The sequence below is a fragment of the Manis javanica genome, chromosome 3 (genome assembly GCF_040802235.1).
Source record: "Manis javanica isolate MJ-LG chromosome 3, MJ_LKY, whole genome shotgun sequence".
NCBI classification, from domain to species: Eukaryota; Metazoa; Chordata; class Mammalia; order Pholidota; family Manidae; genus Manis; species Manis javanica.
In genome coordinates, this window is record NC_133158.1 from 915549 (window position 1) to 928866 (window position 13318).

General features: G+C 49.1%; 1 protein-coding gene across 1 annotated transcript in view; it reads right to left on the reverse strand.

Moving 5' to 3' along the window:
- IP6K2 (inositol hexakisphosphate kinase 2) overlaps nucleotides 1-13315 on the reverse strand; it is a 33413-nt gene extending 20098 nt beyond the window's left edge. Inside the window, exon 1 of the mRNA XM_036994348.2 lies at nucleotides 13213-13315. The gene's annotated coding sequence lies outside the window, so the exon portion shown is untranslated. The remainder of the gene's footprint in view (nucleotides 1-13212) is intronic.
- Nucleotides 13316-13318: the final 3 nt, after the last annotated feature.

Below are 13318 nucleotides of genomic sequence, written 5' to 3' on the forward strand. Positions count from 1 at the left end.
GTATTATGCTCAGTGAAATAAGCCAAGCGGAGAAAGAGAAATACCAAATGATTTCACTCATCTGAGGAGTATAGGAACAAAGGAAAAACTGAAGGAACAAAACAGCAGCGGAATTACAGAACCCAAAAATGGACTAACAGGTACCAAAGGGAAAGGAACTGGGGAGGATGGGTGGGCAGGGAGGGATAAGGGGGGGGAAGAAGAAGGGGGGTATTAAGATTAGCATGCATGAGGGGGAGGGAGAAAGGGGAGGGTGGGCTGCACAACACAGAGAGGACAAGTAGTGACTCTACCACATTTTGCTAAGCTGATGGACAGTAACCGTAATGTGGTTGTTAGGGGGGACCTGATATAGGGGAGAGCATAGTAAACATAGTATTCTTCAGGTAAGTGTAGATTAAAAATTAAAAAAAAAAAAAAAAAAAAAGAAAGAAAGAAAGAAAAGGGGGATTACTCCTTAACAGGATAAAACTATTGGTAAATCAAAGATCAACGCATGCTTTAAATATCCTTAATGTTGATCACTTAAAGGGTGTCAGATGATCAGCTATGGAGGTACTCTTTTCTGATAATATTCCTTTCTCTTAATTAAAAAAAAAAAAAAAAAGCAGTTACTGTGTGCTGACCTCCAATGAGTTCACAGTGGTATAGAGGGCATGTCAAAGTGTGGGCAAAGGGTCTGTTTGTTTCTACGCAGAAGATCAAGGCCTAGCTTGGATACCCAGAAAATGAACTAAGATACGATATGAGGAGGAGCTTCCGGCATCAGCACTCTCTGGAGGACTCGTGCCGGGGGATGATCATCAAAAAGCCTCCACAGGGATCCGGACGATGCTGCGGTTGTGGCTGCATCCAGCCCACCGTCTCCTGGACTTGCCATAAGAAGGAGGAGGGAGATGTCTAGGCTGGCATGTGCATACAGTGAGACAACGAATTTGACTGGATCTGTACTGTTGGAACTCAACCAGGAGTTGGGAGGGGTGCAAGTTGTAGCACCCCAAAATCTCATGACTATAGACTATCTATGGTTAAAAGAACATATGGGATGTGAACAGATCCCAGAAATGGGCTGCTTTAATTTGTCTGATGGTTCAAGTACAGTTGGACAATATCCATCATATCATAGATAAATTTTCACAAATGCCTAGGGTGCCTAAATGGTTTTCTTGGCTTCACTGGAGATGGCTGGCAATTATAGATTTGCTTTGTTTATGTCACCGTATTCCTATTATGTTAATATGTGTGTGCAAATTAGTTAGTAGTTTAAAACCTATACATACTTAAGGTACTCTACAAGAAGATATGTCAAAGAAATAATCAATCCTCCCAAGTTTCCTTCATATGCTACATCTATAGCTTTTCTTCTTCCTTCCTAATTACAAACCTTAAATAGAATTCGTGCCTCATATCGAATTTACCGAGTATCATAATTCCTCCAGGTGGTAAAGATACCTCGAGACAAGTGCTGGGCATAGAAGCCACAGGGCATAAATCTGCAAAGAAGTAAAAAGCTAACCTTTGCAAACAATATGGCTTCTCTCTCACTTACCAACTTTACATTTCCCTGTATGGCCCCGGAAGATGACTGGTTAGCCAGAGACGGGTAAGATTCCTCAAGGGAGGAACAACCTAAGACAGGCACAGTCGCAGGGGGGCCATCAGGTGAGAATTTGGGGATCAACAGAGGTGAGGCTCAGAACCTCACCCCCCCTGCTTTGAGAGAAATCTTCTGCATCCGTGGATGTCTTGCTGCCCTTGTCTAGCCTGGATTAATACTTAGTCCATAGGCACACACCTGATCATCTGATCATCTATATTTGCCTTCTTACAGCACTAAACTATGTTTTCTACCTTTATCTTGCATCTACCTACCACTTCAGCATTTTATTAAAAATAAAAATAATAATAATAATAGGAGAAATGTGGGATCAACATATAAATCAAGTACAAAAATCAAATGAATATTCATATTTGACCTGATGGTTTATAGGTCATATTGCATGATCAAAACCGAAAGTTTCTGTGATGACTGCCCTTGCACTGTTCACCATGTAAGAACTTATTCACTCTGTAAGAATTCGTTCACCATGTAAGAACTTGTTCGTTATGCTTCAGAAGATTGGAGACTGACGAGAATTAGGCTTGAGATGGATTAATGATTGTACATTGAGCATTGACCCCCCTATACTGAATTTTATTGTTGTTAACAACCATTTGATCAATAAATATGAGAGATGCCCTCTCAAAAAAAAAAAAAAAAAAAATGCCAAATGCCCTGAAGTCCCACAACTTGTGTGCAGAAAGCTGATACAGGTCTCCCAAATTTGACAACGCTAACAATGCACATGACTTGTGATGAGTTGTGCAGCTGGAAGAAACTGTTCCAAGTTGTCAATAATATGAAGCAGATGGGGTTAGCCACCCTAGAGGAGTGACCAGACGCTTCTACAGAAAAATACGACAGGACTGGCCATTACGTGATGCCCCCAAAGGCAGGGGCAGTATGGCGCTGCAGCGAATCGGTCTGCTTGTGCATGTGTATAGCTTTTTGTGATCTCTTTCTTCAATCTGAACATTCCCTTTCTTGCCTAACTGCTTTCACGACTGTTAATTCATTTGTGCAAAGATGGCACCGATGTATGTAAGTATACTGTGTGCACTTATACTGCATGGTGCACACTCCAGACACCACCCTGTGCTAAGAGGGTAGGTCATTATGAAACTGAACCTTTCCCTCCATTTGCTGAACTTTCCAAATTTTGTGAAATGCTCTCCAAGTCCATGTTATCTTTACATCTGGGAGGGCAATATTAGGGGGGTAAAAGTGAAAGAATCCAGTAAGACTGAAATAGGAAACCCAGAGACTGCTGCCAAACTCTTGAAGGTGCACCCATCCGAAGCTGTGCTGCAGCCCCAACGCAAGCTCAGAGCACCCACGGGACGCAGCCCCCAGGAGATGGGCCCCAAGTAAGCAGGGAGTACCACAGCCTGCACAAGCCCTGTCCCTAAGGTGTGTGGGTGGAGAAGGCACTGGACGGTCAGAGGGGATGCGACAACTTGCCAACCTGCAATGACAACAGGGAGCAGTGCCAGAGAAGGGCCCTTTGCGACAGCTCTCTGCGGGGGGCACCGCGACTTCTCCCTCACTGGCGGGCAGCCAACAAGTCCCTGCGAATATGCTAAGACCACAGCCCCAGACTCCGAGCAGCTGCAGCCAGGCTGGCCGGACAGGAGGCGGTGGGTCCATCAGACCAGCAGGGCCACAGAGCCAAGGCTCAGGAGCCCAACACTAGGCTCGTTTCCTCCCTCACTAGCGTTTTTCTCTTTTTAATAAAGAAGAAACTACAAGTTGTACGTGGAAGTAGATTGTGGAAGTCACAATGATACAGATCCTTCCCTGAGAGCTGAGGGGGCATAAAGAGCAGCTTCAGTTCCAAAAATCCAGACAAACTTTCCTGTAAGGGAACAGTGGCCCCTCGGATGCTTCTCCTGTCCAGCGCCACCAGCATGAGCACCCTGTCTCATCAGACCAGACTTCTGGAATCAGAGACTAGAGAGAGGGACCCAGGATGCAGGGGGACAGGAGGAGTTTTCAGCCTACCTAGAAATATGTTCGTGTTCATCTGAGTTATACTGCTGTGACCCCAGAGTTTTAGCAATGTAAAGCTTTCCTAGCTAAAACTGTAGCAGCACTCTTTTAACAAGATGTAAATTATTGTTCTAAGGTGTCACATTTCCTCTTTAAAGTATCAACATTTTCTTGTAAGTAGGTAAATGAATTTCTCACACACACTCCGGACACTTTTGACAAGAGTCTGTCACCCCTCTTTCAAGGGCAACTCACCTCCAGTCTCCCTTCCTCAGTGCAGCCGACACTCCCACGGCCTTGGAGGAAACACCCAACAGGAACCCCCAGAGTGACCCTCTCAGACTCAGCCAGAGGCGCTCTGAGGCCTCTATGGCGGGGACTTTTCCTACTGTGAGTCGCGGCTCTCTGGGCGCCAACAAGCAACGTCCATCAGCCTCAGGCAAGACCACATGCTCCCTCCTTTGGCCATATTTACCCTTATTCACCTCAGCCTGTTCCCAAACCAGGGGAGCCCCTCTGGTCCTCACAACCTTGCCCACATAAAAACTCCCCTCAAGGGTCTGTGAAGCCTCCCAGGCTCTCGCACCAATCTGGCAGCTTTTATGACCAGCCACTCTGAATCGTCGGAGCTCCTCTAGGACCAGCCAGGAAAAGGAGGAGCTACGGGGGAAGAAATCCCTGTCCCTGCACAGGTCACAGCACCGTCTTAACACAGAGACATCTGTCAGTCACCTTCCTTAAGTCCTGAGATTCCTCTCCAAAATAAAGCATGGCAAAATATTAAGATTTCTTTGGGGAAATCAATTTCAACTGCACCCAAATTCTGAACAAATCACACAGTGACCCCTTCGGAATCGCCTGGCTTGTGAGAGTAGTGACTTCAGTCGATCCAGACCAAGGCTGAGGCCTGGGAGGGGAGGCCACTGGGGCCCTGCCACCTCTGACATCGTACCGCTCTGCTGCTTTGCTTCGGCTCTATACAGGGCACCCATGGCATCTTGAAAGTAAAGACAGTCTTCCAGCTGTACATTTCAATGCAACCCTTATTAGAGTACCAATAGCATTTTTCAGAGAACTAGAACAAAGAATCCTAATTTCTACAGAACCAACCCAAACAGCCAGTCTGAAGAAAGAACAAAGTTGGAGGCATCATGCTCCCAGATTTCAAGCTATACTGCAAAGCTACAATCATCGTAACAGTATGGCACTGCCACAAAAATACACACACAGATCAATGGAACACAACACAGAGCCCAGAAACAAACCCAAGCTTATGTGGCCAATTAATCTGCAACAAGGGAGGCAAGAATACACAATGTGAAAAAGTTTGTACGATAAAACGTTGGGAAAACTGGATAATTACATGCAAGGAATGAAGCTGGACCACTGCCTTACACCACACACAGAAATAAACTTGAGATGGATTAAAGACCTTTTTGTAGGACCTGAAACCATAAAACTCCTGTAAGAAAATATCTGCAGTGAACTCCTGGACATCAGTCTTAGCAGTATTCTTTTTGGATCCATCTCCTCAGGCAAGGGAAACGCAAAATAAACAATGAGACAATATCAACTAAAAAGCTTCTGTACAGCAAAGGGAACCATCAACAAAACGAAAAGGCAGCCTGCCGAATGGGAGGAGATACTTGGAAATGATGTAGCCCAGAAGGGGTTAATATCCAAAATATAGAAAGAATATACTTGTACACCACCACCAAAAAAGATAATAATCAGATTAAAACATGGACAGAGTACCTGAATAGATATTTTTCCAAAGAAAATAGGAAAAGATGCTCCACATCGCTAAACATCAGAGAAATGCAAATCAAAACCACAATAGGATGCCACCTCACCTCATCAATCAGAATGGCCACTATTCAAAAGACAAGAAATTACAAGTGTTGGCGAGGTTGTGGAGAAAAGGGAGCCCTCCTACACTGCCAGTGGGAATGTAAACTGGTGCAGCCACTGTGGAAAGCAGTGTGGACGTTCCTCAAAAAACTAAAGACGGAAATACCACTTGACCCACTCCTAGGAATTTACCGGAAGAAAACAAGGTCCTTGATTCAAAAAATACATATGCGCCCCATGTTTATCACTGCACTATTTGCAATAACCAAGATAAGGAAGCAACCTAAGTGTCCATCAGCAGATGAAATCCTGCCATTTGCAACAACATGGATGGACCTAGAGGGTATTATGCTCAGTGAAATAAGCCAGGTGGAGAAAGACAAGTACCATATGATTTCACTTATATGTAGAATCTAAAAAACAAATAAACAAACAAAACAGAAACAGACTCATAATACAGAGAATGAACTAGTCGTTACCAAAGGGGAGAGAGCAAGGGAATGGGCAAAATAGGTGAAGGGGATAAAGAGGTACCAATTTCTGGCTGTAAAATAAGTAAATCACAGGGATGGGAAGTACAGCACAGGGAATACAGTCAGTAATATTGCAATGGCTTTGTGTGCTGACAGACTGTGACCATACTCACTGTGGTGAGCATTCTGAAGTGCCTCTAACTGTCCAATCACTACAGTACACACCTGAAATAACTATTCTTACGTATGTCAACTATACTTGTTTTTAAAAAGCTGCACCCATTCCCCATTCCTCTTCCCCAATTCTAGATATTACATCATTTACTTATTTATTCTAATTATCATGTCTCCCTTCACTAGAATGTCAGCTTCATTAGGATAAAAAAAAAAACCCACATAAGAAACACCACAGTCTTGAGAGTAACAAACCCCTTCTGGGAGAGGGGCAGCCTGTGCCCTGCTTTCCCAGCTCTTAGCCGCTCCAGACATGCTGTCCACACCCGCCCACGTTTCAGGGTTCAGAGCCAGTCAGTCACCAGATGGCCCCCCTGCAAGGTCCAGCCTTCCAACACCCCAGGATCCTGTCTGGGCTCCCAAGGCAGGTACAATACTAGTCAGCCCATAACGCCCCCAGCAGGCTGCTTCTCTCCACCCTGGGAAGGTGTGGCTGTGTGTCCCGGAAGACCCAGCACAGGTCCTACAAAGGGCAGGCACAGCTCAAATGACCCAGGGAAGAGACACTGGGGTTCTCATACTCCAAGGACAGAGCAGGACACAGCCACACCCTGAGTGGGGGCTCAGCTGTCTTTCCTCCAGGGGCACTCACCTTGGAGATGACACTGAGGGAAGGAACACTGCCTTTCCTGTGAAACCTCCAATCATAACAGCAAAAAAACAAACAATGCTCATTGCTAACCACCTAGGAAGATGGTAATCTCAGCAGCGCGCATGCTAGGTTGTGAAAGGTGCTTGAGCTCATGGAAGTATGCATGCCTTGCCCAGGTACCCTGCATCCCCACCTCGTCCTTTGTGGAGTATCTCGTAATCTCTCAAGGAAACAGTACCATTCTGTTTAGCACCAGAGCCAACAGGTACTGGGTCCACACACCTCCACAAGGCACCCTGTAAGAGCTGCACTGCAAACTCTGTGGAGTTTCAACTCCACTCCTTGCTCATGAGAATTCAGGAGCTACGGCACTGCGCACAGAGACCAAGGCTGGTGGGCTTGGGGCCGGGTTAACCTCGAGACGAATGCTGCAGCCTCTGCAGCCTCAGCAGACACTGAATCTGAACAGACCTGGGATCTCAGTCCCTTAGGCAGATGAAAAGGTGGGTCAGTCACAGCAGGACTTGATAACCTATGTTCCTTCTCTGTGTGTGAAACAAATATGATCTATTCTTACAAAGCAAGCGCTGGCAGGGGACGCAAGATGTTTGCGTTCCCCAAGAGAAGAGGTGCACACACGGCCCACGGGGCACTGTGTTTCTGAGCGTGCAGTGTGGACAGGAGAGTCCAGAGCAGCAACAGCTGTTTCAGAAACCGAGGGCTGTTTCCTGGTCTCAGAGGTACCTTACATCACTAAAAGAAACTTAACCCTTCTGAGGCTTTGGGCCGGACACCCCTTTTCTAACACATTGAGTGTCTCAAGACAAATGGATGGGTACATAAGAGACAATGAGTACTGCTAAGCAAACGCTCTCCCTTTCGGATCAGTGGTGAGCTTCAGGGAAATCCATTCACAGAAGAGCTCGGAACGCACCTGGCCAGCAGCACAGACCTTTGCGAGCCACCGATGACAGCGGGCAGGCATGAGAGGTGGGGGCACAGGCTGACCCTAGCCGCCCAGAGGAGCTCACTGTGGGCATGGAGCTCCAAGTCACCAGAGCTTCAAAATACACGAAGGCGGAGATCCCCTAGAGCAGAGGGGTGTGGCTTTGGATCCCTCGCGGAGTGGCAAGGAAGAACGGGTTAGGCGAGGGGCAGCGCGGCATGGCCCCCATCAACAGCAGCTGTAGCCGTTGCCTTTTGTTTTTTTGGGTAGGCATGGAGGGCACTGACCACATCACTCGGGCAGCAGCCACATTTCACCAGCATGTAAAATGCAGTCAGGGCGCCACTTCCCACTGTGACCGCGAGCTTGCTGTGCAGCCTGCTCTGCCCCAGTGGCCACGTTTGGGAACGACTACTCCTCAGCCTTTTCAGTCTTAACCAAGTGGTATCTTAGTGGTATAAGGAACAAAAACTTTTTCTTGTTACTAGAATATTAACCGTGGTCACCGTATACTGATAATGCTGGTGCATCAACAGTACAGGTGTTACCTACTTGTCTTCCAGAGCTTTGTCCTTACTTGTAAAACTGAATCAGCACGTCAACTAGAAGAGACCCGTATGAAAATTTACATTAAAAACAAATGTAAAACCTTGAAAATGATCAGAGGAAATATCTGTAAACAGAAAAATGAATGCAAGGTACACCTGAGCAGGACATGACCCTGGTCTGGGCCAACTAACTTGCGGAGTAAGTAAAAGTCCTCATCTGCTCTCCAGCCTGCCGTGGGGAAAGTGACTGAATGATGTACCACAGCTGTCCCTGGGCACAAGGGCATGCCAGAGTGACAGCAGGATGAGCACGGGCACTGTAGTGTCCTTTACAATGTGCTGGGGAAGAGGGCTTTTGGGAAGCCTGATGGGCCTGTGGGGAAGGGGGCTACACAGGGGCTGAGAGATACCTAAGTTCTTTAGGGCCACATTACATGGCGTGTGCCTGAACTGTATTTCTATAAAGCTATTAGTTTTTAGAAACACAACACAGTAAAAGGATCACACTGCAGAGGTGACCACCAGCTCTGGGAAAGAGTTCTGGTGACAGGATCACATCCCTCCACGGACAGATGAGGACAAAATTAAGAAGAGCACGTCCAAATGTAGCTAGGGGTATGGCGAAGATGCACAAAGAACCAGTTCATGAAGAATATGGGTGAAAAGCATAGCGTGTAAAGGAATACATTGTTTCAGATACTAAATATGTATGTGCAACTAAAACCAATAAATATTGTTAAGAAATCCAGCTTTCCAGAAAGTGTACCTCCATAAATCCACACACTTGGGTCATGCCTAAAGCCTCTGTATCTTCTCGCCAGCCGGCAGGAACCTGCCCCGATCTGGAGCCTTCCCTGCTTTCCATGCTGTCTCCACCTGTCGGCCAGCACAGAGGTTCTCCGGAGGTGCTGGGGGGTGGCCACAGATCACACCCCTAGCTCACTGCCTGGCTGCCTGCAACGTGCTCAAGCATGAGCTGTCCCGTCGCTGGTCCACGGTTCCTTCACGGAGCCCCACGGGGGATGGAGGTTGGAGAGGGGCCGAGACAGGCTCGGGGGAACAAGGGCCTACTGTGCTTGGGCCCGAGGAGGTTCCTGTGCCAGCACCAGGCAGAGGAACAGACTGCGAGGAGACATGCTGCTTAGCTCTCAGAACACCAATTCTTCCACTGGTTACAGTGTTATCAAATGACCACCATTATTAATTTGGGGTCGTTTCACTGATTTGCTTCCACACATCTATTCTTTACATAAACAGGATCAGGGTATGTGTTTTGCCACCCGCACCCCCCAGTAAATCAGCTTTTCCACAACTGTCCACATGGCCCCTTTGAAGGCTGTGTACCGCACACACATACTCATGATGTGTCCATCAACTTCCCCGCTGACAGCACGCCCAGTCTATTACAGCGACAGTGCAATGAGCACCCTCATGTCTGGTCTTTGTACACAAGTGTGCAAGTGTTTCTGCAGAAAGATCCCTAGGAGAATTGCTGGGACAGAGCGTGAGGGAGAAGGTCGCATCCACCGTTTCACTTAACCTAGGATACACGTGAGCCACGGCAGATGCTGGAGCAAGGTGGTGACAGTTCATGTTAGGAAAACAAGCCAGGCAGAGACAAGGGCAACAGGAACCAGCATTTATTAGAGGGACCTTCTCTGTCTGTATTCTTCTTTAAGGAGCAAATGAGGACTACAATTCCTATACATACAGTAGAACAGGTGAAAAAGGGGGTTTGAGAGAAGACTTTAAGCTCTGTCAGAAAAAACGTGTGCCTTAGAAATCCAGCTTCTGTTCGTTTCACTCAGAAATGCTTCTGTAACTTTGTAGGCTCATGAATTTAATATTTGGTTACGTGAAGATGTCAAAACCCCAAGTGAAAGAGGAGCGGCAACACTGTCCCCACAGCCCTGAGCAGAGGCGTTTTCTCTCCAGAGCTGCACCCCCTAGGAGGAGGCTGTGGGCACCGAGACCAAGCTGACCTCTACGTCAGCTCCCAGCCTGGGTTCTTTCTCTCAATGCTCTCTCCTCCTACCGTGGGCTGGGGCTGGTTAGGGGAAGGGGGAGGCTTGACAGCCCTCAGGTTCTGGGGCCCACAGGACACCAGGGCTGTCACCTCCAGACACCTGACTTACCTGCAAAAAGCTCATTCACATCACATCCCCCCACCTAGAGGCACACTCCACAGGGCACAGGGTCTCCTGCCTTCCCAGCTGCACCGGGAGCCTGGTGCCCTGCCAGCCCACACAGGGGACTACGAAGGCGAGGGGAGGGAGGGTAGAGAAACAGGACTTGGTAGATGGCTGGGCATAGCACACTGTTCCTCATCCTTGGGGGTGAAATCTGTGGGTGTCTCTCCTGAAGAAGGTGCAGCCACACTGAAAGCTGCACACAGCATAGGGAGTGGGAAACCCACGGACCCTACTGCAGAAGCCCAGACACGGGGTCAAATGAGAGGGCTGACTCACATACTGAGACTTCCTAAGTCAGAACAGTGATGCTTATCCATGAAGTCAGGAACAGCTGGGAAGACAATGAGCTGAGATGCAGACACTTATATAAGGCGATGGCCAAGCACTCAAGAGAAACGTTCAGCAGGTAACGTTCAGCAGGTAAAGTGGGAGCAGTGGAACTGAGGCTGGAGTGAACCGAACTTGAACCAATTTGGAAATATTTATAAAGGCAAGACAGAAGGCGCTCCAAGAGTGATGTGCAAAGGAGGAAGAGTGCTGGGTCCAGGCCCCCACTGTCTGTGCACACCTGGCGAACCGAGGGTGCGAGGTCAGCGTGAGAGAAGGGTATGCGGAGGGACAAGGAGGCAGAAGATCTCACCCTCCTAGAGGCCACAGGCAGGAGCCTCCTCCCAGCTCCGTGTGGAAAATCCAGGGCCCATACCCTGTGGACCACATGGCACGGAAGGAGGTGACCCTTTATATCCCTGACAGCCCTCAGAGGCCAGTCTGGAGCTCCCTCTTCAATGAGCCCTGGCAGTTCCTTCACAGCCTCTTCACGGAGAGGACACGCAGGCACGACCCCTTCACACCTGGCCACAGAGACAAAAGGCCTCAAGCACGGGGAGTGACCAGGACAAGCCCTACAGGATAAATGCCAGGTGCTTTAAAAGATAAACGATAAGCAAAGCAGAATGAACATACGTAAGTGCAAGCAACAAAAGACACACTTTAATCGGGTAGTTCCTTTTCTCTTAGGAACAGATAATCAAACACAGATGAAATACAATTTGGGGATATGCTTCCTAAAAAATTCAGATTTTTTTCCTTTAAGGTTGGGGGAGGAAGGCCGAGAGTAGAAGCAGCAAGACTGTTAGGACCTGGTAAGTGCAGGAGCTGGTGAAGCACGACAGACCCAACTCATCATCTCAGGAGACCATCTCTTCCTCAAAGTCTGAGGTGGACTCTACATTCAGTTTCCGGGGTAAAGGACCCTTCCTTGATACTAGAATATATCGCAAAGCAATAGTACCACTTGTTACTTTCATTACTCAGTACGCAAATAGGGTAAAATAGAATTTATTTAAAAAACAAAAACATGCTTTACAATATAATCACAAAAGAGTGATCACCTGCTTACTTTCCACTACACAGAAGTGCGTTCCGTTTGTTTAAGGGCGATTATCCTACTACGTGGGAAAATAACACACTGCATCCTCTCTCTGAGCCAAACAACGGAAAATTTCCACCTCAGCAAGCTGGCCTCCGGGCGGCCCAGGCTCAGTGCCTGTTGCCTAGATACCGGTGACATTGCCAGTGCTTCCTCGGCAAGGGACTCCGCTACGGTTCCTTCTTCCTGGCACAGCCCCTGCTTAGACAGGCGCGGGGCTGGTAGACAGTGTACTTACCGGTCATCCGCAAAGCCCCGAAGCACAATGGGAGTCCGTCCGTCTGCTACACTGGTTTTTCCAATCCTATCAACTCTAATCCCAGTTCTCAGCTGCCTCATTTCTAAGTGAATTCTGCTCTAAAGTCCTAAAGTTACCAACTGGAATGACACTGAACAGTTCAACTGACTTTCTCCAAAGAAAAGTCACTAAGGAATCAACTGCCTCATTACGTCAAATGTGACAGCTCTGCTCGGTCTGATTTGGCGGCTGAAGTTGCAACGATACCACCATCGCCCTGAAAACTTCCCTTGCGACGCCTAACAGCAGAATACAGGGTGCAGCTACCCACACCGCACACAGCCACCCAAGTGTAAACGAGCATCTTGGTTCACTGAAAATGCTACCTGGCCGAAAATGCAAACACAGCAAGTATTTCAGACGCTAGAGTTCACCCAAACTAGTGTGACCGTGGCGCTCCGTTAAAAACATGTCACAAAGCTGGCGACCCGCAACCTTTCGGATGCTTTTCCAAAGCCCCCGGAGGCGTTCTCCACACCGCCCCCCGAGGGGACTGTTTAGCTCCGGTCCCGCGCGCGCTCCGCCGCCCGACTGGCCCTCTCGCGGCGGCCGGCCCCACTTCCCCCGGTACTCGAGAGCCCCAGCTTTGCTGCTTGGGACATTTCGTTCTCACAGCAGCTGGTCTCATTTTTCTGCTAGTGCAGCTTTCTTAATACACGAAGCCTAATAAAACCCTAAAGGGGAGCAAATCATTAGGACGCAAACGACAAAAGCCGCCTGAAACGAGACGCGAGCGGCGCGGGCACCTGCGCGGCGGGACCACCCTGCGGCCGCGCTCACGATGGCTGCGCGTCACCCGGGTTCCCGCGCGTGAGGCGCGGGCTCACCGCCGCCCCGGGCCCCCCCACGGCCCGGCGGGTTCCGCCCCTCACGCCGGGGGGCCCTGCCCTCCAGAAAATCCTGAGGGGAGGCCGCTGCCCGAGGCCCGGAGACCCGCGCCCCGAGATCGCGGGAGACCCCCGGATAAGCCGGTGCACGCCTCCCGGCCAGGCCTCGCCCCGACGGCCGGGAGAAGCCGTCCCGGGGCGCCAGCGCCGCGCCCAGGCCGCCGGCGCCTTACCTGCGGCCGCAGCCCGACCCGCTGCGCTTCCGTCCTATTGTGTCCCCGCCAGCAAGATGGCGGCGGCCGCGCGGCCCCGCCCCGCGCCTCGCTCCCGGCACCTCTC